The sequence below is a fragment of the Aphelocoma coerulescens genome, chromosome 13 (assembly GCF_041296385.1).
Source record: "Aphelocoma coerulescens isolate FSJ_1873_10779 chromosome 13, UR_Acoe_1.0, whole genome shotgun sequence".
In the NCBI taxonomy this organism is placed as follows: Eukaryota; Metazoa; Chordata; class Aves; order Passeriformes; family Corvidae; genus Aphelocoma; species Aphelocoma coerulescens.
In genome coordinates this window covers 709,417-736,093 of record NC_091027.1, presented here as the reverse complement: position 1 = coordinate 736,093, position 26,677 = coordinate 709,417, and the positions used below count along the sequence as shown (strand labels likewise).

Genomic DNA, 26,677 nt, shown 5'->3' with positions numbered 1-26,677 from the left:
GTATATACATATATACACACACACATATATGTATATACATATATACAGATATACATATATACACACACACATATATGTATATACATATATACAGATATACACACACATATATATGTATATACATATACACACACACATATATACACATATAGATACATATATACGCACACATACATATATATACATATATATATATGTAAAATCACAGTGAGAGAAGGGCTGGGGACTAAAGGGGTTCAACACTCACAAAGCATGGAGGAAGGTCAATAAAAATAGGTTTTTAAAAAATTAAATTAAAATTGGATACTGGCCTATTCAATATTCATCCGTCCAGGTGTTTATTCACACATTTTGGAAGGCTGAGCTGAAATGAACGGAGATTTCCTGGTGACATTTCTTACAATTCCTGTTTGTGGGTAGGCTGAAACAATGAAGAGATTTGGTTGGTTGGTTGTTTCTCTGTGAAACAATGTAGAAAGTGGAATGACAAAGTGAAAATGAGGAGCAAAAGGTTCTTCGGAGGGCTCTGCCCCCCAGAGAGAAGAACGCCTTCGGACAGGGCAGTTTCATCCCCTGCCGCAACCTCTGCTCCACCAGCACATCACAGCTGCTGCCTCCTCCGTCCTGGGCAGCCACGGGAAGCGCATTTAAAGCACCCAGCAAGGAGAGAAAACCTTCCTGAGCAGTTCTACCTGGGCCGGTCACTGTGCGAGCCGGGTGTCCCCGGGCTGTCCTGTGCAGGGCAAGGAGCTGCTCTTCACTGAGCCCTGTGGGTCCCTCCCTCCTAACTGGGATATTCCATTATTCCGTTCTAGGATAACCTGGGAGAATTCGGAGATGATCGAAAGGGCCGTAATGAGGCTCCTGCTGCTCCTCATCCCAGGGAAACCAGAGCTCCCTGCACATCCCAGCTGCCAGCCAAGGGTCGCCCAGGCCGGGTTTGCCCTTCCCAGCTCTGTTTCACTGCCAGCACTGCTCTGTAACACGGAGCCAAACGCGGGTTTGTGGTGCTTGCCTGCTCCTGTGGTTCAAAGGCCACAGGCGCTGCTCCCCAGCACGCTCATCCCTCCCAGAGGAAAAGAGAGCAGGGCTGGAAAAGAAATGAGCACAAAGGGAAGCGCAGCAGCAGAAACCCGCAAACACCTGCAAACCCCACGGAGCACAGCGCCGAGCACGGGGTCACCCCCACCTTTGGTTCACAGTGACCCAAGGGCTGCTCAGCCCTGAGCCCATGCGGCTCCACCAAATCACCCCCAAAATCCCCCTCTCCGTCCCCAGCACCTGCTGGGATCCCTCCTGGAGCCCTGAGGGGCTGGGACGGGACGGGACGGGACAGGACGGGACGGGACGGGACGGGACGGGACGGGACGGGACGGGACGGGACGGGATGGGATGGGATGGGATGGGATGGGATGGGATGGGGTGCACATGTTGCTGCAAGCTCAGCCCGTGAGGAGGTCCAGGGGGAGGAAAGGCTGTTCCTGCCTGGAGCTCCCAGGCTGTGGAGCCGCTGTTTTTGTGCTTTGACAGGATGCAGATAAGAAGGGCATCGAATTTGAATGTTATGCTAATAAGAACATCTGTGTACTTAAATCAGCACTGAGCAGCTGGTACATTTAAAACAGCCCCCAGCATGTCTAAACACTCTGTAAATACAGAGTTAATATCTCCTGAGATCAATTTATCATTAATAAGTTATAAAACCAGGATTTGATACACACTGAAATAAAAATAGCCTATTCTTTCCTGCCACTTTTTCTGACCCCAGCGCTGGGGTGTGTGAGGAACAGACTGAGCTGCACAGGGTGAGGGCTCGGGGCTGGCCCCGGCCACTGCAGAGCTGCACTGGTCACCAGGCTGGACGGGGCTTGGAGCAGCCTGGGCTGGTGGAAGGTGTCCCTGCCCAGGGCAGGGGTGGCACAAGATGAGCTTTAAGGTCCCTTCCAGCCCAAACCAGTCTGGGATTTGATTCTATGCAGACACCTCTAAAATTGTCCAACATTTGCCTTTCCTCAGCCTGCCCAGTGTTCCTAAATAGGCTATGGACCGATGCTAAGGACCTGCATGTCCCCCAAAAGACTCCTGAGAGCATCTGAACTTAGTTTGAGCACTTTAGAACACCACCTACTAAGCTGTGAAAATTAGAGCTGGTGGCTCTAATGCCTTTTCCTCTGTTGTGAGCAGGGATTGGACATATATATCCTGTACTTCTCTTTTTAAGCCTCCTGGATCCACAGACAGAGCCTGCCTCATTAAAAGTGTATTTTATGCATCCTGTAAGCTCAGGGGATCTGTGTAATTCCAGGTAGCAGCCAGGGTGTGCAGGTGGCATTTTGATCGATGCTGTGTGCAGCTGTAAAACCAAGATACTCCTCTGCACATTGGAGGGGTTGTTTCTTCCTTCCTGCTCCTCTCTTCCTGGAACACTTTTATCTCGCTCCAGTAATTGCCAGCAACCCTCACAAACTGAAGTCCATGAGTGAACCTTATCAGCCACGTTTCCCCGCACAGCTCCCGGCTTCTGCGGGGATCCCGTCTGCAGAGATGAGCACTCCTGTCACAGCCAGGGGTACTCATGGGTGTCCTCATCCCACGGGGCTCGGGGCACAGGAGACGTGTCTGGGAAAGGCTCCCCGGAGAGGGGATTGTGTTTTATTTATTATGTTTTTTCACAGTCCTCAGCTGTGATGTGCTCCAAGAGGCAAACGCACACCGAATTCGTCATTTTGTCTGGCTTCACCCTGCCTGCAGCAGGGGATCTGACACCCAGGGTACACCAAAGCCCAGCACATTAAGTTGGATTCTTATCTAAAGCAGTCTCAGGTAAGAAACTTCAGACCAAGACTGAAGATACCCAGAGCCCCCAGATCAGGTGCAGCAAAATGCCAGCTCTGCCCTGCTGCCACTGCCTGGAGCAGCTGTGAGTGCTGAAACGCTGTCCAGGAGGGACAAAAGGTCTTTATCACTATAAACCCAATATCGCTTGGGAAGGGAGGGTTTTCCACTCCCCTGCACACCTCCTCTGCCAGAGCAGAACTGGGATTCCAGGGGTTCTGTGTTAACATCTTTCCCTCATTAATGCAGGTGCCTGTTGGACCTGCTGGAGAGGAGACACCAGGAGTTCTGGCCCTGCTCCCTTGGGGCTGAGCCCCCCAGGTACAGCCCCACTGCTCTGGACAGAGCAGGGATTCTCCAGCAAACTGTGAGGGAAGGGTGGGAAATCAGCCTTTCCCAGCAAGCTGGGAGGGTGTAAACAAGCATGAGCACGGCACTTATTTTTTCCAAGCAGTATGAATAGCAAAATGAATGACATTTTCCTGGCCAGGAGCAAGCAACATTTCTTGATGTATTGGGATGCCATAAGCTGAAAATTTGTTGTATAGTAAAGTGCATTTAACATTTACTCTCTCTCCTGCTCTATCACTGCTGAACTGTCAATAACTCCCCCTCTTCACACACTCTTTCTGCTGGGGATTTGAAAGTTTCTGCAACATTAGGAGAGATTTTACCTTGACAGCAGATGGGAAGGAGTCCAAACCCCCCAAATAGTAACCTTGTCCTTATCCCTTCTGTCCATGGGATATTTCTGGACTGCCTGGCAGCAGTGTCTGATTGAACTGGTTTCCACACTTCTGGAGCAGGTCCAGGCTGGCCAAGAGCAAGGGATGGCAGGTGCTGTGACTGAGGCACCATCTGTCCTGGGAGGAAAAGGGTTAATCCAAAATCACACCCTGGCCCTCACAGCAGTTCTACCTGACCAAAAGTCTTGACCCAAGTAATAATGAAAATCCACTAAAAATATTTCTAATTCTTCTGAAGTATAAAAACAATTGCAGTATGTAAAATCATAAAGCTTTTGGTAAAATAAACCAAAGAAAGGGGAGCTGATAACTTTCTGGTGAGAAAACCATCATTTTAGCTAAGCTTAGTGCAGTTTTTCAAAATACTTTAAGTACTTACTGGAGTGCTGACCATGAGAAAATGATTTGGTGCTGAATTCCTGGCCATTTGGTCATTTCTGGCCCTTCCCAGCAGCTGGCCATGGCTCCAGATACCGCTGTGAGCCACCAGCCCACAGCCACCCAGAGGCCCAAACCCTGGGGCAAGGAACTCGGAGAGGAAACAAACCCATTACACCTGTCAATAACAGGGGGCACCAGCCCTTTTTAATGAATCTGCTCCAGGAAAAACCGGGCAGGCTGCAGGGCAGGATGGATCCCATCCCTGTGCCCGAGCAGAGAGCGCCGGGCAGAGCTCGTCCTCCCTCAGCGAAGCAGCGGTGGGCAGCAGCCCAACACACGAGTTACTGCAGAAGCACCACTAGAACTGTCTTGCTCTTAAGGAAAACATGCTTTTCCAGATCTCCCGAGTGCCATTTTCAACGCCTGTGATGTTTTTCTGCTTCTGAGGAGCTTTGTGCTCTGCCAAGCGCAGCTCACGCAGCTCCTGGCTCTGCACTTGGGCTCCTGGCGCTGGGGCGTGACACTGCCTGGTGCCACTCGTGCTGCTGCCTTCTCTTGGGGCACTGTGCTCCTCACCAGAGCAATTCAAACCTGAAATGCAGTGCAGGAGTTCTGGGGTGGCTGCAGGGTGAGGGTGCCGCTCACATCTGGATGTGCTCGCCTTCAGCAGCTCCCAGCTGGACAGCTGAGCACGAGGGGCTCAGGAGGAAAGAATGAGCAGAAATACACATTGCCTGTGGTAAAATCCAGTTTAAGGAGATGGGAATGCCTTGCTGGCCTCCACAGGCTCGCTCTACACCACATCCTCTCACAAAAACAGAAAATGGGTTTCTGGAGCTCAGGATCTGAGTGGTGCCGGTGCAGCCCCAAGCGATGCCCAGTCACCGAGCACCACATTTTATAGCATAGGGATATCCTGCACATCCCCCCAGGGATATCCCTGCACAGCCCTCCAGGATCACCAGCCTACCCCTCACAGCCAGCCTTCCCCAGCCTGGCCTCTTCCAAACTGAACAAACGACACTTTCAGGAGAACTTCATCCTGCAGGACTCACAAATGCACAGCCTGGGGGACAGCCCAGCCCTGCCCACATCCTCCCCCAGCCAGGAACCCTCACTCCCTTCCCTGATAAAGTCACTGGATTTTAAGGTTCTCGAGATTTAACTCAAGCACATTCCTGGGGGGCTGGCAGGAGAGAAGAGAAATAAAGAAATCAATCACTCAATGAGAGACAGGCTTGAACCTGCGCCAGAACCCAAATTCTGGGAAGGGAGCATTTCAATATTGATTAGAAAGGCGTGTTTGTGTCAGATGTTTACAAGCCTGGTTTCCCAGCACTGCCTCCAGCAGGCTTGGGGACCTTCCCCAGGTGCAGACGCTGCTCCTGTACAAAGCTGTCTCCAGAAGAATTCCAGAGGAATTCCATCGTGAGAACACCCTTCACATCCTGGGGTGGCCGAGCAGAGACACCCAGAGCCTGTGGGGCCACTCAGCCCAGCGAACCTTTTAAGCTTCTGTTCACCCTTTGTGGACTTTGGGGTTCCCTCCCTCCTCACGGCACCTGAGCTGTTCAGTGACCTGAGGACAACGGAGAGAGCAGGCGGCAGCTGGTGAGAGCCACGGAAACATCGAGGCTGGCAAAGCCCTCTGAGAGCATCGAGCCCTGCCAGGGCCACCACTGGCCCATGTCCCCAAGCGCCACGGCCACACCTTAAATCCCTTCAGGGTGGCCCTGGGCAACTGTGCCAGTGCCCAACAGCCCTCTTGGGGGAGGGATTTTATTTCCACACAAATGTGGGCTCCCTGAGCAGCACCTAGTCAGAAACATTCCCAAGAGCACATCAGATTAATTCATTTCCTGGTGAATTGCACAGGTCGGCCCTCAGAAAGCGTGACCGGAGGGGCAAGAGTTGCTTCCCTCCCTTCCACTCCTGTGCCAGCCGCTCATTCAATCCACTTGCAGCTGCACTGAGTATAACTTAAAATACTCTATTGTTTATTTAATCTAGTATCTTCAATCCCCAGTTCAATTTTTAATCATCACAATTACTGAAACAGGCAGTTCAGACTCAGAAAAAATTAATTTTTCCCTCCAATCTCAGTTGTATCTCTGAGAGGTTGTTTGCAGCCTTAATTAAAATCCATACACCAAAACTACCATTTCCCCACTAAAAGCAACATCAGTGGAAATAAAATCAGTAGAAGCCCCTACCTTTCAGCCCCTCATTGATTGTTTTACTCAAGACAATTTAAGAGTACTTTAATTCCCCCATCAGAATGGGAATGACCATGGGATAAACCCCTCTGAGTGGAGGGTCAGTCCCTCCCAGCCTGGGCTCTTCTCTCTGACTCCAAAAGCAAATCCCTAACGTTGCACATTTCAGGAAAACAAACCAGGAGAGAGGCAGGATCAATAGCTAAATAAGAAACAGGTCAGCTCATTACTTTTAATATTTTACTCATTGACAAAAGGTATTGACTTCCATTGATGTTCTACAATATGTGTTTAAAGAGCAGATGATGCTTTACAGAAATATTTGGAGTGCACTAAGAAAAAGAACAATTACCCCCATGACAGAAAATCTATTTTTGTTTGCCATCATTTTTCATTAGGAGGAGCATTCACAGCAAAAAATGATGCATCAAGAGGCAGAGGTTCTTTCTGAGCTCCCAATTTGTGTACTTAGAGAGCAGCTCTACAGAATTTAATTGCAAATACTGGATTTCTGCAGATTTATCGATCGCCTTTATGGGATTTAATCTGAAGTTACATCTGTGCTACAGAATTCACAACCAGATAGAGACGATGATTTTGTACTGGATGTTTCAGACTTTTGAAAAAACCTGCAAAATGCTTTTCTGTTTCTTTTGAATTTCATAAGTTTCATTCCCAAATAAATTCAGTGGCACTGATCACAAACCACCCACACAAACAGCGCTGTTTAAGCAACATTACCCAGGCTGTAAGAGCTGCACAGAGATCTCAGCTGCACTTGCAGCTATTCCTGCCCACCTGGGACTCTGGCTGAGCCATTCCTTCAGGTAACACTTTCTGAAAGCACTTGGGGTTTCAAAAGAGGGTTTAGGACTTGACCCACATTTTCAAATTAATTCAGAGATAAAGTTTTAAAAAACTCTACCATACTTGGAGTGCCTGAATTTTTATAGTCACTGGTTATTAACTCTTCCCTTACATGTAGGACACAGGGAATGGCTTCCCACTGCCAGAGGGCAGGGCTGGATGGGATCTTGGGAGGAAATCCTTCCCTGTGAAGGTGGGAGGCCCTGGCATAGGGTGCCCAGAGCAGCTGTGGCTGCCCCTGGATCCCTGGCAGTGCCCAAGGCCAGGCTGGACACTGGGGCTTGGAGCAGCCTGGGACAGTGGGAGGTGTCCCTGCCATGGCAGGAGAAACAGAATTATCAGAGTACTGGTCTTTTGTAAGGCAGAAATTTTTATCCTACATTTTTTCCCTCCCTGGAAAAATGAAGTGAAACCAGTCCACAGCAGTAATTAAATCCTATTTCTTCCATTTCTTTTCCAACAGATGTGTTCTACAAATGGAGCTTGCCTTTGTTTTGTCATGTCCTAATAGATTCCAGAGGAAATTTAATAATTTTCTTCTATCCTGAGTGACTCAGTGGTGCAAAATAGATGTTAAACAAGGAAAGAACAATTTATTTATCTGCTCTTGTGCTCCCTTTGCTTTCATTTGCATGTCAGCTGTTTGGCTAAATGGTGGGATGGGGAGGACGTGAACACTGCTCTCGCCTTGTTCTGCTGATGTAATGACAATGGGAGGATTATTTCTTAATTTTCAGTGTGGTAAGTGGGTAATTATTGTCCAATTAGACTTGCTATTAACCTCTCTGTATCTCATTTTGCTATCCATAAAACAAGAATAACAGCACTTCCCACTCTCTCTGGGATTCTGCGGAGATTTATTGGTTAATGTAGGGAGAGCACAATGGAAATGAAAAGCTCTGCACATTGGTGAGGGCAGGATTATTAATAAAGAATCATCATTAACGTGGTTGTAGCTTTGGGGACTTGGGGGGGGAGTTGATCCTGGCAATGGGGTGCACCCCTGAGGGATCTCCTGTGGGCCTTGGAGCCTGAGCAGTTGGGCGGGGAATCCAGAAAATGGGATCTAATGGAATGCAAAGTCAGGTTTAATTGGTGCACATGCAGATGTACCTTTTCCTTAAGTATTCCCCTGAACTGGTCCTGAAAGAAAAATTACATTAATTGGGATAAAAGTCTTCTTAAACTCTTCCTCCCTCAACCCACCATATCTGAGCATGTTCCTGGTGGCACATCTTGTCCGTGACGTGCTGGTTCTGCAGAGGGGAGCTCTAAGGGGACAAAGGGGACACCTGGAGAGGTCACCTGTGTCACTGGCCACAGCAGAACTGGGGCTGGGCAGTCACCCAGAGCCACCCCCGGCTCCTCCTGCAGGAGCAGCTCCCACAGGGAGCACAGACCGGGCTCCGTGTCCAGCCAGGACTCACTGCCCAGCCCGCTCGGTGACAGGGACACTCCTGAGCCCAGCTGTGCTGCTGCTGTGTGGGGAGGGAGCTGCCCCTCTGCAGGGCACAGCAATGGTCCCCATGGCCTGTCCAGGCTCCTGCTGGGCAGCACGAGGCTCTGTCTGAGACTGTGGCTTTATATCAGTCGGGGATAATTTAATTAAAGACTGTACCAACTGATGCATGGGAAGACACCAGTAATGAGAGTATTGTATCCACTAAGGAATAAAGGCATTTTCAGAAACGTTCTCTCTGCAGCTCAGTTCTCATGTAAGCGTCTGGAAGGGTTCCAGTTGTCCCTGTTGCTGCTTCTCCCATCTGTCCCTCCGAGCAGCCCCAAACACGGCGCTGCTCGTGTGGGTCTGTGCACACGGACACCCCACAGAGCCCCAGGGCGGTGTCACACCCCCCTCGCCCTCGGGCACAGCTCAGCCGCTCCCTCGGTGCCCGGGCACAGTCAGGCAGGCACCGAGCCCAAACCAGTGCTGGGTATTGAGGGACAACAGCAGGAGCGGGGACACCTCGTCCCTGACGCCCAGGGGTGCTGCTGTGCTGGTGGAGTTCCTGGGCCATGTCCCAGAACTGTGGGCACTCCCTGAAGGTTTGTGGCTCACTGTGTCCCATGGACTGAGAAGAGCTGGAATTTGCACCATCCACACAAAGCCTCAAGCGGTGCTGTCTCTTTGAGTAAAACAAAGAATGAGCGTTACCTGGGTGCTCTTCAGCCCTGCCTGGCCCACAGAGAAGTGTCCAGCTGATCTGTGGCCATAATCTCTAAAGAAAGAAAATGGTGGGTCAATAACTCCTTTCTCATGATTACCCTACCAACAACTCTTGCAGCAAAGCTCCCCGGATGCCAGGCTGGAGCCAAGCGCTTCTCCAGTACAGGAGATTCATGTGGTGTCACATGGAGGTGTAGCAGTAATGTGTTAATGAGTTATTGATTTTTTAAATTAAATTTCACTGGTATCACATTTCCAACCTGAATGAATGCACCATTAAAACAATTAATAGCACGGTGATGAGGGGAACTGACCGAAATTCCAGCGGCACACCCAGAGCCTCGGCTGGGTCAGGCTCCAAGGGAGGCTGGAGGGCACCAGAGTGGCACAGCTGGGCTGTGTGGTGCCTGAGCCATCAAAACAGGAGAAGAAAAGGAGGAGAGGAATTAAAAAAGAGGAGGGAGAAAATGAGAAAGAAGAGGAAGAACAAGACCCCAGACCCAAATGTGCCATCAAAGGGCCAAACCACCCAATTAAAGCTGCAGAGCTCAGCCAGAGGGGCCCAGAACAGGGAAAATCAACCAGTTCTAGGTGGGACCAAAGGCCTGTTGGTCAAGGGTTATTTTGGCTTTTCCTGAGCTCTGCAGGCAAAGCCTGGCCCAGTGCTGGGTGCCAGAGCAGAGTGAGGACACTGCACTCCCATCGCCCCCATCCTTCCTTCCCCTTCCCACTCAGAACAAGCAATCATCCTTCCCAGGGCACTGAAATGAAGGAATTTGATTCTCCTCCTGCTGATCATTCCCGTTTGAAGAGCATCCTCCTGAAGCAGCAGGCAGTTATTGCCCTTCTCCCTCCCACACACGCCAAGAACAGCCCCCACTCGCGCGAGTGGAAAATGGCACATTAATTTACAAGAGTTCTAACTTGGCAAATAATTGCTTAGGACAGAAAACACAGACCAGCCATCTCAGCTGAAAACCTGGTATTTTTAAGCACACCATAAAAAACCCTAAGAGAAAGTCAATTGTTACATCTAGTGTGAATAATATTAAACCAGAAAAAGATACAGAGCTGGGATCCTCATTTCAGCCCAGGTCCTGAAACTGAGGAGAAATAGAGAGTTCAGGTAGAACAGGGTTTTTTAAAGATAGTTTTTGAGAGGGGTTGTTGGGATTTTTTAAAAGATCACATGATTTTTTTCTGAAGAGGAAAGTCAATTGAAGCTCTCTCCGTTAGGATGGCCACAGGGGTACAGGGCTGGTTACTGACGCTCATCAAGTTCCACCCCTTCCACAGGGTTTAATTTTATCTAAAACCTCACTCACCAGCTGTTTTTAGCTGAAGTGATTCTTGCGGTCACACGTGTCTGGGGCAAACATCAGACTCACCCAATCAAGACTGTCTGTGGCTTTTTCCCAGCTTCCTTCTGAACTTTTAACCCTGCAAGAACAGTGAAATAAGAAATTCTGAATTCTTCCACTATAAACCAAAGATAGAAATGTCCCAGCTGAAATCACTGCCCCTGGAGGTATCCAAGGAAGGCCTGGAGGTGGCACTCAGAGCTCTGGGCTGGGGACAAGGTGGGGATGGGACACAGGCTGGACTCGGTGGGCTGGGAGGGCTTTTCCAGCCTCAGTGACTCTGGGGTTCTGTGGAACTGAGCACTGGCCAGAAGGACAATTCCCAGCCTGCCCCACCTCCAGGAGGATGTTTTACCTTTCCCTGCGGTGTGACAGTGCCTGGCCTGTCACAGCACTGATGTGACACTGGTGAGGCTGGTGGCTCGTGGGGACAGGGTACAGGCAAGCTGGGCACTTCGAGGTGGGGAAAAACCTGAAAATGACTCTTAGGGTTGATACAAAACTCATCTTAAAAGCTCTTTTATTTAAACAAGTTGCCACTGCTAAGAACATTATGTCTTTCTCAGGGAAAAACAAAACTGTTGTCTCATTTTAAAACGAGTGCTTCCTTTAGGGCTAATTAAGCTGACAAATAACACTTGCAAAGATTGAGCAGTTTAACTGATGACAACGCAGCGCTGCCGGAACCCTGGAGAGGAGCAATCGCTGCTGTGCACAGCTGGGAAAATTACTGTGTCCCCTCTGTATCACGACATTGAATGAGGGAAAAATAATACCTCATTAATCTTCCTAATGAACCTCTTCTAAACAAGACAATTCACAATTTTATAGTACACATGGGGTTGCTGTGGAGATTTGCTGAGCTGCCTCCCAAGCTGCATCGGAGGGTGCCAAAGCCAGCGGCAGCAGGCAGCAGGACACTCACCCCCAGGCCGGGGTCACCCTGCCCGCAGCTCCAGTCCCAGAATCCCAGCATGGGTTGGGTTGGGTTGGGTTGGGAGCAACCTTAAAGTCCATCCCATTCCACCCCTGCCACAGGCAGGGACACCTCCCACTGTCCCAGGCTGCTCCAGCCCCAATGTCCAGCCTGGCCTTGGGCACTGCCAGGGATCCAGGGGCAGCCACAGCTGCTCTGGGCAAGAGGTGCTGCCTCAAGCCCAGGGTGGGGTTGGCATCCTTTGGAGGGGTGGCTTTAGCTGCTGTAATTATTGGATGGAAGATGCAATCCAAGTGGGACAAGGTGACAGATAGGAGAGATGTTGGGTTTGGGGGTATCTGGGCTGGAGCTGTGAATCCCGAGGAAAACCTTCTCATCCCTCTGGCCACACTGACCCAGCAACCCTGGACACCTCTGGGAAGGGAGAGCTGAGAGTGTCAGAACGATGCTGCTCACACATCACATTCCCCACACGAGAGGGAGCTGGTGCCTGACACCCCCCAGGCAAGAGGGACAGGCTGTGCTGCAGGGTGACATTAATTTCTGTTAATCTCACACCATCACAATAATCTTCTTACAGTCACAATTAAAGATTGAGGTCCCAGCCTTTGCTATTTGTATGTTTGTTTAATACTGGCTCAATAGGACTTACCACTATCTTTGAAGGTTTGGAGTTTGTGCAGCCCCAAACAGGAAGGTGCCTCCACACAGCGCAGAAGTGCGGGGACTCCTGAAACCTTCTCCAGGCTGTCAGTGAAGTCCCAAACCTGCAGTGCTCCAAGTCCACATGGCACTTTCCCTCTCTTTTGGTACAGAGTTTGAGAAGAATTTTGATAAAATCTCAATACTGAGCAGTGCAGCAAACCCTCAGGCATCCATGGAGCTTCTGGATTTCTAAGTAAATAATAGTATTTACATAAACATCCTAAAGAAAGGGAAGCCATCAGGGAACATCTGTGTGGGTATTTCCTTCCTAGAGGAATTACAAGCCTTCATCTCAGAGGCTCTGAAGTGTGTGATAGGGCTGGTTCTGGCAGGACTGTTGGATCCTTAGGGGTGACCACAAATGCCATGAGGACACAGGGACCCTTCGGCCCTCGGTGTGGCTGGGGGCAGTCAGTGCCTGCAGGGCCGGGAAAGCCTCACTCCTGGTACAGGCCCTGACAGCACAGATGGTCTGACAGCCCTTGATGAGCCTCCATCCAATGCTCCTGATCCCCTTAAATCATCTACAGCCACATTTGCATCTCAGCTTTTTACAGCCTAGGGAGTCCCATGGGAATAAAAAAGGATAAAGCAGCATCAAGTTATGTTTCTGTTTTCCTTTTCCATGATGGAAACACAGATATCACATCAAACAACACTAACTAAATGCTACCACCGCAAATATCCACCAATTTCAATTTCATTGAAACGTTTCAATGCCATAATTTCATACTTCTGTGCTGCACTCCTGTGCTGCACTCCTGTCCTGCACTCCTGTGCTGAATCCTGTGCTGCATTCCTGTGCTGCACTCCTGTCCTGCACTCCTGTGCTGCATTCCTGTGCTGCATTCCTGTGCTGAATCCTGTGCTGCATTCCTGTGCTGCATTCCTGTGCTGCATTCCTGTGCTGCATTCCTGTGCTGAATCCTGTGCTGCATTCCTGTGCTGCATTCCTGTGCTGCACTCCTGTGCTGAACCCTGTGCTGCATTCCTGTGCTGCATTCCTGTGCTGCACTCCTGTGCTGCATTCCTGTGCTGAATCCTGTGCTGCATTCCTGTGCTGCATTCCTGTGCTGAATCCTGTGCTGAATCCTGTGCTGCATTCCTGTGCTGCATTCCTGTGCTGAATCCTGTGCTGAATCCTGTGCTGAATCCTGTGCTGCATTCCTGTGCTGCACTCCTGTGCTGCACCCCGTGCCAGCTGCTCGCCTGCCCGAGCCAGAGCTCTGACCATTTCTGTAACTGACAGCAGCAGTGAATGGTTCCATTTGGTGCATTTCCAGTTTACTGCCGGTTTCTGTCCGTGCCCAGCAGGACTATCAGGGCTGGGAGCCCATCTGGCCCCGAGGCCCCTCTGCAGCGGCTCCCGGGGTGTTGGGGTCCCCAGCACCTCCCTGCCCCTGCCGTGCCCAGCAGAAGAGGGAATATTGAGCTCATCCCATGAGGTTTTGGGCAATTTCCAGGGAATTCTGCCTCCAGTAGAGCTCATAGAAACACATGAAAACCATTTCCCGGTGGTCCAGACCACGGTGACACGGTACCAGAACTATGAAATCTCCTGCAGAGCAGCCAAAACCTTTGTTCCACACAAGAACCTCATAACCACAAACTCCCTTCCACAATCTTCTTTAAGGGTTAAGACAATGAACTCTGTGACCATTTTCCTTGCCCATCAACACAGCATTGAAAGCCCTGGCTCTGGAGAGCATTTCGGGGTGTGTCAAACAAGAAGCAGGCTTCAACTTCAGAGCCTTCCACTTGTGTAAAATTGCCTTCCGCATGAGAAGCGTCCATTCAGAACAAGGTTTTATCCCTTTCTCCACCCCTAATTCCTTGTCACAGAGCCCCACAGAGCTGAGGGTGGAGGGAAATTCAGCTTGGGGAATTCAGCCACCCCCAGGTGGCCCCACCAGCCCCGATGGCCGAGCCGTCTCCGGCACTGACAAATTTAGTCTGGCTTTGTTTGCTCCAACACTGCCACCCCCTCCTAGCTCTTTCCTAACACAATCTTGTTATCTTTGGGCCTTGCATGGTTTTTTAATGATCATTATTATTCATATAGCACGATGCATGCAGACAAATTTAATCATGTTGTTTATATGAGCAAACCTGATCAACTAATGGAGAAATTACACATTTTGTTCCCACTGTTGGCACAAACGCAATTTCTTTTCTCACTCTCATTAACACAGTTAATGTTTATAAAACTCTGATGGTGCTGGAGATGAAAGTGTTTTCTCCAAAGAACAGGTAAACCACAAACAATAACTAGAGTTCCTCCCACCCCAATACTGCAATAAATGTGTTTCAATCCCATGATGAAATGAATGAGGAAAGTAGCCAAAGAATCAAGTCCAGATTAATCATATTTGATGAAGAGCTATTGGAAAGCACAGGAAAAAATCCTACCGAAAGACAAAAAAAAAAAAAAAAAAAAAAAAAAAAAAATTTGCTGGAAAACACAAACCTTCAGCCAAGATATGGAACCCAGTCCTTGTGCAACAGGAGGGAGCCAACAAAGAGGTGACGGCCAGAACAGGCTCAGAGTCTGAGCCGGGAGAGCACAGCCAGCAAACGGGAGGGCAGGGGAGAGACAACTGCGCAGCGTGAGCCAAATACAAACGTACAATGGGCGAGGAGAGGAAAGGAACAAGAACAAAACATACAAGTACTTCTTGCTGACTTCCAAAGCGATCAGAAAGGTCTCTCGCTGCTTGAACAGATGGGGCTGAAATTGTTCTCTGCCGGCAGAGCCATCGCGGGCTGCATTTGCCTGGAAGGGACGAGCCCTGGGTGAGAGATGCACCGGCAGGAAACGCCGCACGGGGAAAATGCCGCACAGGTGCCTGATGTGAGCGAGCCCCGGAGCAGGGGCGCAGAGACTCCTCATCCCTCACCCCTGCTGCCCCTTCCTGGCCAGCCTGGTGCCTTTCACAGCTCCGTCTGCTCCCGCACAGCTTGGAAAGAGGGACAAAAATTAATAGAACAAAGACTTTTCCACCTTATTCCGGCTCATTTTTCGAAGACATCTTATGATTTTTTGTTTAAAGGGTCTGTTCAGTCACCAGGAACGGAGGGGCAGGATCTCAGCACGTGTGGTCACTGCCCAGGGGCTCTTCACAGGCGGCCCTGGTGGAGAAAAAGGCTCCATCCTGGGGATTTGCACCTCTGTGCTCCGAACGCGGACTTGAAAACACCCTTGACAAAGAGTTATACTGCTGTATATTTACATTTTCCTTGAAAACCTTTCCCCTTCAGGCGTTCAGTCAACTCTTGGGTGGAACATCAGGAGAAGGTTTTGCCTGGCTTCAACACTGTGCACAGAAGCACAACTTGCCCAAAATTGCCCGTGCAGAAAATCTCATTAGTGCAGAGATTTCCAAAAGTACAAGGTACCTGCCTGGCTTCATCCCTTTATTATCCGTACAGCAATGGAATAATTAAGCAGATCTGCCTGCTCCCTAGAAAGAGGGGAAATATGTGGCTGCTCTGACACAAATAGAGATGAGGAAGGAACTGCTGCAGCTGGAGAGCAATTACCCATCAGCAGCACAAATTCCTGCTCAGGTACTGCTCTAATCTGGTGTCATTAGTGCGGATATCACAGCACAAAGGTACTGAAGACCTTAAAGGGAGACACATCAGCTCACTGGATGCTTTCCCGCAGGCACACTGTTCCCATTCCAGCCCTGAGGGCAGGGTTTGCACCTGGATACTCCTCTGGTTTTGTCAAGGATCCTCAGGGTTGCAGCCATTTGCTTTGTGGTCAAACCAGTCTCATTTTGCAGCCTCTCTCCACCCAGGCCCATGTTTTCCACAATATCCCTGCAGATACATCCAAAGAGTGTTTCCAAATGCAACGTCGGAAACATTTCCCACATGGAAACCCTGTCCTTGCTCTGCCTCAGCCATAGGCAGGAACAGGCACAGCTTGGTTTGAAGCATTAAGAAGGAGCATTGCAAATGCAGTTAATGGAAATCCCTCCAGCAAGATCCCATTAAAAGAACATGCATGGAATGAGGATGCTGGTGACATTTCAGATAAGCTTAATTTGGTTGAATTTGTACGTGGCCCCATAGTTTGGGAAAACAAAAGCAAATTTGCAGTGCGCCTTTCAGAGCAAGGCTGGCAGGCAGGATGGATGGATTAAAGATTGCTTCCCCTGCAGTCTCCAGCTCCTCCTGATAAGAATGCAATGGAAGTAGCAGCAGGATTTTAAGTCAACAGAAATATTTCTTTGGTGACTGACAGACTTAACTCTAAGTATTTCCTTTTATAAAAAGCAGAAAAAAATCGCCCGTTTTGGTTTGTTTTACAAAAAAACCCTCTACAACACAGCTAATCATGCAGGCATGAGAGTCAGAGCCCAGGCTGGAGGAACCTGCAGTAGGGAGGCCAAGCTGAAGGATCAGACATGACCCAGAGCTTGCAAGGGATGGGTCAGCTTCTCGTCCCAAGGTTGTCTAAGCTGGGCAGTGTCAGAAGCAGCAGGTGACGGACAATGGCTTTGCTGTCTGTGGGATTATCATGCTCGGATTCCTGGGTCACGCAGAAGTTTCCCTGAGAGGATTTAATTAGGTACCCACTGCTGACCATATGTTCCGGTTTGGCAGGACACGTGTACTCAGAGTTTGCTCCCTGGGCACAGATTGTCCTCACTGCTCCCTGTCCCCTGCAGAGGCCCAGGGGCCCCCAGCCCCAACACGGTGTCTCTCCATGGAGGAGGAGAGCAACACCTCTGGGAGGGGACAGTGGAGCAGAACCCTCCCTCTGTGACTCTGCCAGGGGTTGTCACTGGGTGTGTGTCACTCTGTCAGTGTCTGTGCCAGCACGCAGTTACTCACACAGGCTTTAAAAACTGGAGTGTCACTTCAGGAATAATGAAATTTCATGAGGAGAAAGAATATTGGCTTGAAAGGTCTGAAACCACTGCAACACAGTATTCAGAGCAGCTGTGGCTCCTCTGCTTTGTGGAAATGTGGGTTATGATTTCCAATCACAGCCTTTGACAACCCTAATTAAGTTGATTGGATTTTGTTACATTTCTCCAATTTGCTGGTAGTTAAAATCCAGAGAGTCACAAGGAGACAGGTTTGCCTACCTGGAACCACATGGAGCAGACAACTTCTGCTAATGGCTTTTAATCCAAGCCTGTGTAGGGTTAGACCGGATGATCTGTTACATGACAAGGGCTGTCAAGCACAGGGAATGTGACCAGACCTCGGACTTACCCAGCAGATGGATGTGGCTGTTGGAGGAGAGAGTCGGAGGCGTGAGAAGCATTTGGCACCTGAATGAAAGCAGCACCACCCCCAGCCAGGTGAGCGGCACAAGGGCTGCAGGGGGACCTTGGCTGTGGGGCCACCACCAGGACTGCCCTGGGGAGGGCTCTGCAGGGCTGAGGGCAGCTGCTGGTCTGCACTTCAGTATCTCACCCCTGGTGCCATGCACCCCTCCCTCCCTCCATCCATCCCTCCATCCATCCATCCCTCCATCCATCCGTCCCTCCATCCATCCGTCCATCCATCCGTCCCTCCATCCGTCCCTCCATCCATCCATCCATCCATCCATCCGTCCATCCATCCATCCATCCATCCATCCATCCATCCATCCATCCATCCATCCATCCATCCATCCCTCCCTCCATCCATCCATCCATCCATCCATCCATCCATCCATCCATCCATCCATCCATCCATCCATTCATCCCTTCCTCCCTCCCTCCCTCCCTCCCTCCATCCCTCAGCTGTCCCTGAGGAACAGCACTGTCCCTTCACCCCCTGGAGTGGATTCTACTGGAGATGGACCCATGTAAGAAACAGATACATAAAATATGACTTCAGAATAAATTATGCAAGAACCATAAAGTCCACAAATACTTAGCTCTCTCCAGAACTGATCTGACAAGATTAAACCCCTTATGCTATTCCCCAGTTAACAGTCTACTTAATATTTGACTAAGCATTATTAAAATCAAAGACAACCAGAAAATAGCACCTAATTCACTGCAGGAAATACGAGAGCGTGCTCAGATCGACACACACTTATTACAGAGCTCCTGTCCCCAGCTTCATCAAAGGGATATTTAATCTCTGAGCCATCATTTATTCATGCTGATGGCACATGCAGGAAGCTGGAGCAGAGGGAAGGAGCCACTGGCACACTCCGTGCTCACGAGGAGATGGATGACTTTCAAATCCTGTTACTGAACATGGGGCTCCAGCTACTCAGAGCACTCTGTTTCCTCTCAGGGTCTCCAAAATGCATCTTTAAACCAGTAAATAAGTGACAGCCACCCTCAGCTTACTGTGAACATCCATAGTTAGCAAAACTTCTTACACAGAGAGAGATAAGGCCAGCCCAGGCTCCTGTGTCCCCAGGGAGCTGTGTGGGATGGGAGGAGGGTGCTGGGCAGAGCCCCTGCCCTGGTGGGAAGGTGAATCGAGAGCCCCCCTGGCCAGGCCCTGCAGTGCTGGGGGCTTTGGCTGTGCCAGTTCCTCCTCCAGGGCACGGGACGGGGCTGTGCAGCATCCCCTAAATCCCTGCAGGCAGGTCCCCAGGGCAGTGCTGCTCTCCAGGGAGATGGAGCTCACCTCAAAGGTAACAAACTCACAAACTCCACTTCCTGATATTTAAAACTCTCCAAAACTGAAGTCTTTTTGTCCAGCTGCTGCTGCCAAGCAGCACATTGCCTGAATTCTGTTTCGTTTGCCTTCAGCCTCCTTTACAGACGTGGATTATAAACAAGCCAATAGAACATCTCTCAGCCTCTGATTTAAGCAACTTTTTAATACTGGGAGATTCATTTTTGTGCCGATTCAGTGCAAAATCATTTTTATTTCCCACCAAGCAGAAATAAAAAGGTGGTGTGGGCTGCTGGCAGCAGCATTTGGTATTTCCTGGGTGAAACAAGCCCGTGGAGGCTGTCTGTGAAGTTAAACATTAGCCCTCACCTTTCCAGATGTCCCGGTGCAGGTTGGGGTCCATGAGGTTCCCTGGGCAGTGCTGGAGCCTCACGAGAGCCTCCTCAGCTTGAAATACCAGAAAAAAGCAAGTTTGCAGGACAGGCCTTTATTCACACCACCTTCCCATTCCTGTTAACCAGCACGTTCCAGTGGAATCAGTGTTCCCACAGTCCTTGACCTGCGCTACCCACGAGCAGACACAATCTGTGGAATAGGAAAAATAAAGTCTATCACAAAACCAAAGCTGCATTTTTCTGCACTTAGTTATCTTTCCTATCAATTACACCACCAAAAACTGCTGAAACACAGCTACAAGGAAAGATCTAAACATTGAAGAAGTTATAAATCCCTGTGTTAAAGATCACGTTCCAGACCCTCAGCTGCCAGGTGTCAAACTGTGGGGTTTTGTTAAAGTCATAAAATTAACCAAAATATTAAGTTCTGCATTTTTATGCAGTGCAAGAACCCGCTTTCAGTTGTAGTACATTATATGCAGATATTCTATAAACATTAATGAAACTAAACTAAAAAACATTTTAGAAATTAATAATTAAGCAGCATCCAAAGTTCTGCACATTAGACCAGTTTTGAATCAAGCTTAGTTTGCAGGATTAGGTGATTACAAAATTTGCACAAAGAAAGCACCAGATTTTCAATGATATTCAATTCAGTATTTTACTGATATAAAGATCACAAATATTCGTGGAATCACCACTGCACATGTGGCTTGAAGACCTCCTAAACCACCCTCACACCAACCAGCAAAATAAAAGCTGGTAAAAGTCACCACAGGATTTTGCAGAGCAATCCATGGAATTCCTCAACAGCGCTTCCAGGAGCTGCAGTTACACATCCTGGATCGTAGTTATTTTATATTCTCTCACCATAATCACAGCTCTATGGCTTCAATCCACCACAGAAATGAGATTCTGGGGTGGGGAATGTGGATCTGCGAGTTCCATAATTGCCTTTTTATTGCACTCCTGGAGTTAGAATTTCCGCACAAATTAATATTAACATCATGTTCGGAAGGAACGTTAATAGGTTGCAGAGAGCAGCCCTGGAACAGGGCAGAGCAGCTCTGGCAGTGCCACAAACCCGGTGCCGAATCCCCCCTCAGCCACACCGAGCACGGCCCCGAGCCGCATCACAGAACCCATGGGGAGAGTGGGGCTGCACTGACCAAAGGGTAAAATCACAGCTCCACCGCAGCCTCGGCTGCAGAAAATCACTGCTGTTGGCTCCCCAGTGCTCTCCCAGCTGCCAGAGCACGGGCAGAAGGGACAGAGCCCCACCGGCTGCAACCCCCTGGTTCCTGCACCCAAAGCAGAGCATCCTGCCTGGGCTTCCTTTTCCTGGGAGAAAGGCCAGAATCACAGACAATTTAAGGTTGGAAAAGCCCTCCCAGCCCAGCGAGTCCAAGCTGTGCCCCATCCCTGCCCTGTCCCCAGCCCAGAGCACCGAGTGCCACCTCCAGCCCTTCCCTGGGCACCTCCAGGGATGGGCACTCCAAACCTCCCTGGGCAGCCCCTGCCAGTGCCTGAGCGCCCTTTCCATGGGGAAATCCCTGCTGATATCCAACCCAGTCCTGCCCTGATGCAGTCTGAGGCCGTTTCCTCTCATCCTCTCACTACACTTGTGACTGACTGCTCTCAATTCAAATGAACAGTTCCCATCCCACACAAATTCACTGACAGTTTCTGGGTTCATTGGGCTGCCCTGGCTATAAACCAAGGTTAGAGATTTCCACCAGCAAAAGCCACGTCAAAAGAACAGACCAAAGAAAACTTTACATTGTGAAAACACTGGGAAATTCTGCTTTCTTTAAAGCGGAAACATTCAAAGGGTGTAAGAAGTTTCATGGCAAAGCCAGGAGCCTCAGCAGCTTTTTTAGAACTGGAGAAAGAAGAGAGGATGGAGAGGTATCAGCCACAAGGATTGCAAACCCCTCTGTGCCTTTTCCCATCGCTGGCAGGGGGAACAGGGGGCACCCCCACACAGAAATCACCGGGTACCTGGCAGGTAAACACTGACTGTCACTGTCCTGGGCCAGCCACAGCCTGAGCCTTCGGGCTTTCACACCTTTCAGCCACCATGTATTTGCAATTCTTCACTCATTTATTTCTGACCAGAACCAACCCCACCCCAAATGTCTTTTCCCAAGGGACTCTCAATATTTGTGCCAATTAAGGCAGGAGCTGCAGCAGGTGAGCTGCTGCTCTCTCCCCCAGGGAATGATACATTCAATTACCGAGGGAGATGGATGTAAGCAGGGCAGCAAACACAAGTTCTTCTTATTTCTGCTCCACGCATCGCTGGGTATTTTCAACTCATTTTTATGCAGAGGATTTGTTCCTTAGAAAAAACTCTACTCACTGCCATCCTGTACATTACACTAAGCATTTAAAAATAATTTAAATTACACTGGCATTTTTGTGTCTATAACAACCTGGGCGATGCCAGCCTGACCTCTGGACACCTGTTCCTGGGGGTGGCCTGCCCAGGGATGGAGCATTCAGATCAGACATCTGCCAGCTCATGCACAAGTGTGGTTCAACACACAGGAGTATAATTTGCACAAATGAGGATCCTTGGGAGTTTAGTGCCTGATCTGAGAGCAGCTGAATCATTATCAAAACATAACAGCCTTTCTTTAGAGTTCCAGGTCTTTGGAACTACATGGAAATCAGCCACCAAGCTTGTCTGAGTTCAGAAGCCAGGGGAACCCCTTCCCAATGGAAAAGTTGTGCCTGGGAGAGAGGATGTGCTCTTCTCTCCAAAGCACATGGAAATCAGGCATTTGTACACTGAACACACAAAGTTTGGTGCGTGAAAACTCCTGGGCAGCTTGGATCTTAAGGACATCATGCTTGTGTCCAGTGCCACGTTTAACCTCCCATGTCAGGCTCCTGGCCCTGCTCCACATCCAAGGGAATACAGAGAATTTCCATGGACATAACATTGGAGAGCAGAACAGGCCATGAGCTTGGTACAGGGTTGATGGAAAGATTTCTCCCAACTTCCATCTCCTCTGGTGGGCAGAGGAGTCGCTGGGGCTGGAGGGGACCTTGGGAAGGCTCAGTCCAGCCTCCTGCTCGAGGCAGGGCCGGTCCCGAGTCCTGGCTGTGCTTGGGGCACTTGGCCCTTGAAAAGCACCAGGAGCAGAGACTCCAGAGGGCCCTGGGCCAGCATCCAGTCACCCTCACAGCCACAGTCTGCTCCTCTAGAACCTCTCCTCTCTCACTTTAGGGCTTCCATCCCTCCTTCTCCCCTGTGCATCAGTCACTGCCTGGCTTTGTCTTCCTTGACCTCTTCACAGTCCCTGCAAAGCTGCTTCCAGATCCCCCAGAAGCCCTCTCGCCTCCAAGCTAAAAAACTCCAATTTCCTCAGTCTTCCCTCACAGGGGAAGTGCTCCCATCCCTGGGAACACTGCATGAACACAGCTTATTACATTCCTGATTTGCTTCCCTAATAATGTGTGCTCAGCCAATTCCCTTCCGCTTCCTCCCAGCTCGGCGGGGCCGGAACGTGCTGGCACTGGCTTCTCCTGCCTTTTCTTGAACAATCAACCAGGTCCCACTGTGGAGGTTGCATAAATTACTGTGTCTTCATGGAGGAGGTTTTAAGGATTTGTTTCAAACCAGCAGGTTCTGGGCTTCCCAGAAACCTGCTCCGATGGGTTTGGTTATGCCCCAAGCAGGACGGGGCCACGTGTTCAGCTGATGGGAAGTGCCACAGCACTGCTGCTCCCAAGGAACTCTATTATTTCTTACTCCAGCCGAGGATTAGCCCAACAGTTCCTCGTAGGAGTGAAGCCAGCATTTCAAATGACAGTCTTGTTATTTTGGCAGCTTATCTCTGCGTACAGAAAGCAATTATTGCTGGAATGCATTCACTTTTTGTTCAGCTTCGTTTTGAAGATTTAGCATCCCCTCCTCCCCACTGCTGTTCCTGGATTGCTGAGACAACACCGTGTCAGAATCATCAGATGGGAACACATTGGTAAAGAAGAAATGGTGCCATTTTCATGTGAGCACACAGAAATCCTGACAAATACCTGAGGACACACAAGTCATGTGCTTACAGCCACTACACAAGAAAATCCCACGTTCCTCAACACAATCAACCGAGGACCAAGGTTGGAAAAGACCTCCCAGACTACCAAAGTCCAGCTGTTAATGCAGCACCACCACCATGTCCACCATCATTTACACAGAATCACAGAATATCCTGAGCTGGAAGGGGCCCACAGGGATCACCCAGTCCCACCCCTGTCCCTGCCCAGACCCCCCAACACCCCCACCCTGGGCATCCCTGGCAGCGCTGTCCAAAGGCTCCTGGAGCTCCGACAGCCTCGGGGCCGGGACCATTCCCTGGGAAGCCTGGGCAGTGCCCAGCACCCTCTGGGGGAAGAGCCTTTCCCTGATATCCAACCTAAACCTCCCTGACACAGCTCCAGCTGCTCCCTGGGTGCTGTCCCTGTCCCAGGGAGCGAAGATCGGAGCTGCCCTCGGAGGAGCTGCAGCCCGATGAGCTCTGACCTCAGGCTCCTCTGCTCCAGCTGAACAAACCAAATTATTTACATCATTTCTTCAGGTTTTGTTCTTCTAAAAGGGCCTGATCCATACCTCTAGAAACGTGGAGGTACAAAGAGGCTGCACGAAAGGAAAGGACGGAGCAGTGATTACCCAGCCCCCTGAACCTCAGAGCCAGACACAGGTGAAATAACCTGGGTTCCACTCGTGCTCAAGGTACTGTTGAGTTTATTCCCTGAACTCTTAGTCAGGCAGGAATCATGGACATCATGGCAGAGAAACCAAATCAAACCCAAAGGAAAGGCTACCAGAGGGCAGAGGCTTTATCCTCTCTCATGATTCATTCTCACATTTGGGAAGAGGAAGGCAAGGGCTAAACAGCACTTGCAAAAGTTCGATCTCTCTGATAATGTTATCAGTTGCTTTGCCATGTTCTTACTATAATAGAATTCCCTTTTTTCTTTGGGAGGCCTGAGCTCTCACACCCAGAGTGGCTGCACAGCGGAATTAAACACCACCTGAGCCCAGCAGGCTCACTCACACAGTCCTTTTCCTTACCAATAAATTAATTTTTTTCTGGAACTTTTCATTTTCAACTCAATCAGAGCTGAAACGAAGGCACAGAATGTTTTAACCCTTCTTGGGTAGAGAGTAAGTAAAATCCTTGCTCCTCACAGAGAGCGTTAATGCAGAATTAAGGAATGCTCAGGGGGAGTCAGTCAGGAACTGTAGAGAGGCAGGAGATGTTCCTTACAGAGAGTTTAGGGTTACAGAAACCTGCCCCAGTGAAGAGCAACATTATCCTTCCTTCTCCAAAAACAAGAAATGACACATTTGATTCTCAAGTCCGTCTTCCCTCTTTTCTTTTATACATCTGTGTGTATCTAGATGAGACAGAATTTTCTTGGAAAAGATTAAGCTTGCACATTTTGAAGTGGAAATGTTCTGATGAACTCTGGACCAGGCTGGTTTGATGCCTGAAAGCTTTGATGCGTGCTTGGATCAGGGCACTCCTGCAGTTTAAACCACTTCTACCAATTTCTCTTCTCTTTTACTTTCTTTATATCAAGTCTCCCTTCACTGGAGAAGGGTGGAAGGACTGTCCAGCCATGGCAGAAACCAGCAAGAGGAACAGACATTGAGATGCCAGTGACCATCCCATGCAGAGCTGCAGGTGCTGGGAGAACTCAGCTGTGCCCACTCTGAGACAGGAGGCCAGGCTGGAGGGCCTGGGGCACCCGGGGCTGGGGAGGCATCCCTGGGATGGGATGGGATGGGATGGGATGGGATGGGATGGGATGGGATGGGATGGGATGGGATGGGATGGGATGGGATGGGATGGGATGGGATGGGATGGGATGGGATGGGATAGGATGGGTGTTAATGTCCTTCCAATCCAAACCATTCCATGATTCTGTGAAGACACTGCACAGGGCTTGGACCACGAATAAAGCATGAGGCTGCTCATTTTAAAGTGTTCTACCAGACCCAGAAGGGGGTGCCAGAAGTGAAACCCCAAGGGGGCTGAGAGGTGACACACCCTGCTCGTCCCCGCAGCGCTGCTGCCCCTGTGCTGATCCACGGGGACAGGACAGGGCAAAGCTGACACAGGCTGACTCCACACCCTGGCTTAGGAGAGAACATAATTCGACATGAAGTTCACCCTTAAAAAACCAACATCTTGTCAGTGCTATTGCTGTTAACACCGTGAGTTCAGTCACTCGCCCAGCAGGAATCCTCCTCTCCCTGCTCTCCAACAGTTTACAAGTATCTGTGAAATGTCTGAAAAATAATGCTCATCTCTACCAAAAGTAAGACAAGTCCCTGTCTATGTGAAACACAAAAAACTCAGAAAGCTTTTCCTGCACCAGCAAAGTCCCTGTAAATGTTTCATGTGATCCACAGCTGAATTAGTGTGCAAATGATTGACATCTTACTGCTGTGATTTGCAATCAAAACCCGGAAACTCTGTGCTAAATATTCAGTTTACAGATAAAACACCAGTTAAAGCACAAATGATTAAAAATAAAAAGGAGATAATACAACACAGAAGATGAATAACCACACAGTGCATATCAAGAATCTGTTCAAAATGTATCTCACAGGTCAGGCCTGAGCCAATGAATGGCCCTGCCCCAGCTCTGCCTGTCCTGCCACACAAAACCATACTACCACAAGTCTTCACGGGATTTCTAAATTCTACAGGGGTGCCGGATCGATAAAATACCCAACCTTCTTCTTTCAAATTGCTTTAAAATTTTTACAGGAAACAAGAGCTGCACTTCAGCTCTCATGAGATAAAAGGTCTCTTTTATCAGCACCTCTGAGCTGTGGGGTTGGGTTTTATCTGGATGTGTTTCCCTGGTGACCCCTGAGGAAGCTGCACACAGGGGGGAGCAAGGGGAGCGTCGGGGCAGAGAACACTCTTCTACCCTCATGGAAATTCAAGGGTTTGACTGTTTTCAAATCCCACTGGCTTCAATACACTGTTCCTCAACCTCAAACAGGCAGGAGCAAAGGTTCTGCTGCTGGGCTGGAGCAGTTAAAGGGAGCTGGTGGGAGCCACGCTGGCCAGGGCTGGCCCTGCAAAGGGCAAAGGTGCCAGAGCCCAGCCCTGCACTCGCTGCTGCTGGAGGAGAGGTTTCATTTCATTCCCATCAGGCACTCCAGGCTTCCCGAGCTGCAGCTAATTATACAGGATTTATCCGTACCAAAACACGGGGATTAGGCAAGGCAGGAAAGCAGCTGAAATTTATTTGCAGGTTTTGTTTAGTAAAAAGGTATGAAACCCAGGGTTTGTGCAGAAGCAAATAATTTCTGCAACATGTATCTAAAGGCAAGGGGGAGGAGATTAGCACTCAGGATTTTCCTGTTCTCTCACTATTTCATGCTGCTAACATGGGGAAGAAAAAGGGATGTGAGCTGGTGCTGATGCACCTGGTCCAAGGGGCTGCTGCTGC

General features: G+C 49.6%; 1 long non-coding RNA gene across 1 annotated transcript in view; it reads right to left on the bottom strand.

Annotated features, from left to right (window-relative positions):
• Positions 1 to 7,806: 7,806 nt before the first annotated feature.
• LOC138118318 (uncharacterized) overlaps positions 7,807 to 26,677 on the bottom strand; it is a 30,573-nt gene continuing 11,702 nt past the window's right edge. Inside the window, exons 2-4 of the long non-coding RNA XR_011155090.1 lie at positions 19,170 to 19,385; positions 10,538 to 10,652; positions 7,807 to 9,264 (exon numbers count right to left, since the gene is read on the bottom strand). This is a non-coding gene — a long non-coding RNA (uncharacterized lncRNA). The remainder of the gene's footprint in view (positions 9,265 to 10,537; positions 10,653 to 19,169; positions 19,386 to 26,677) is intronic.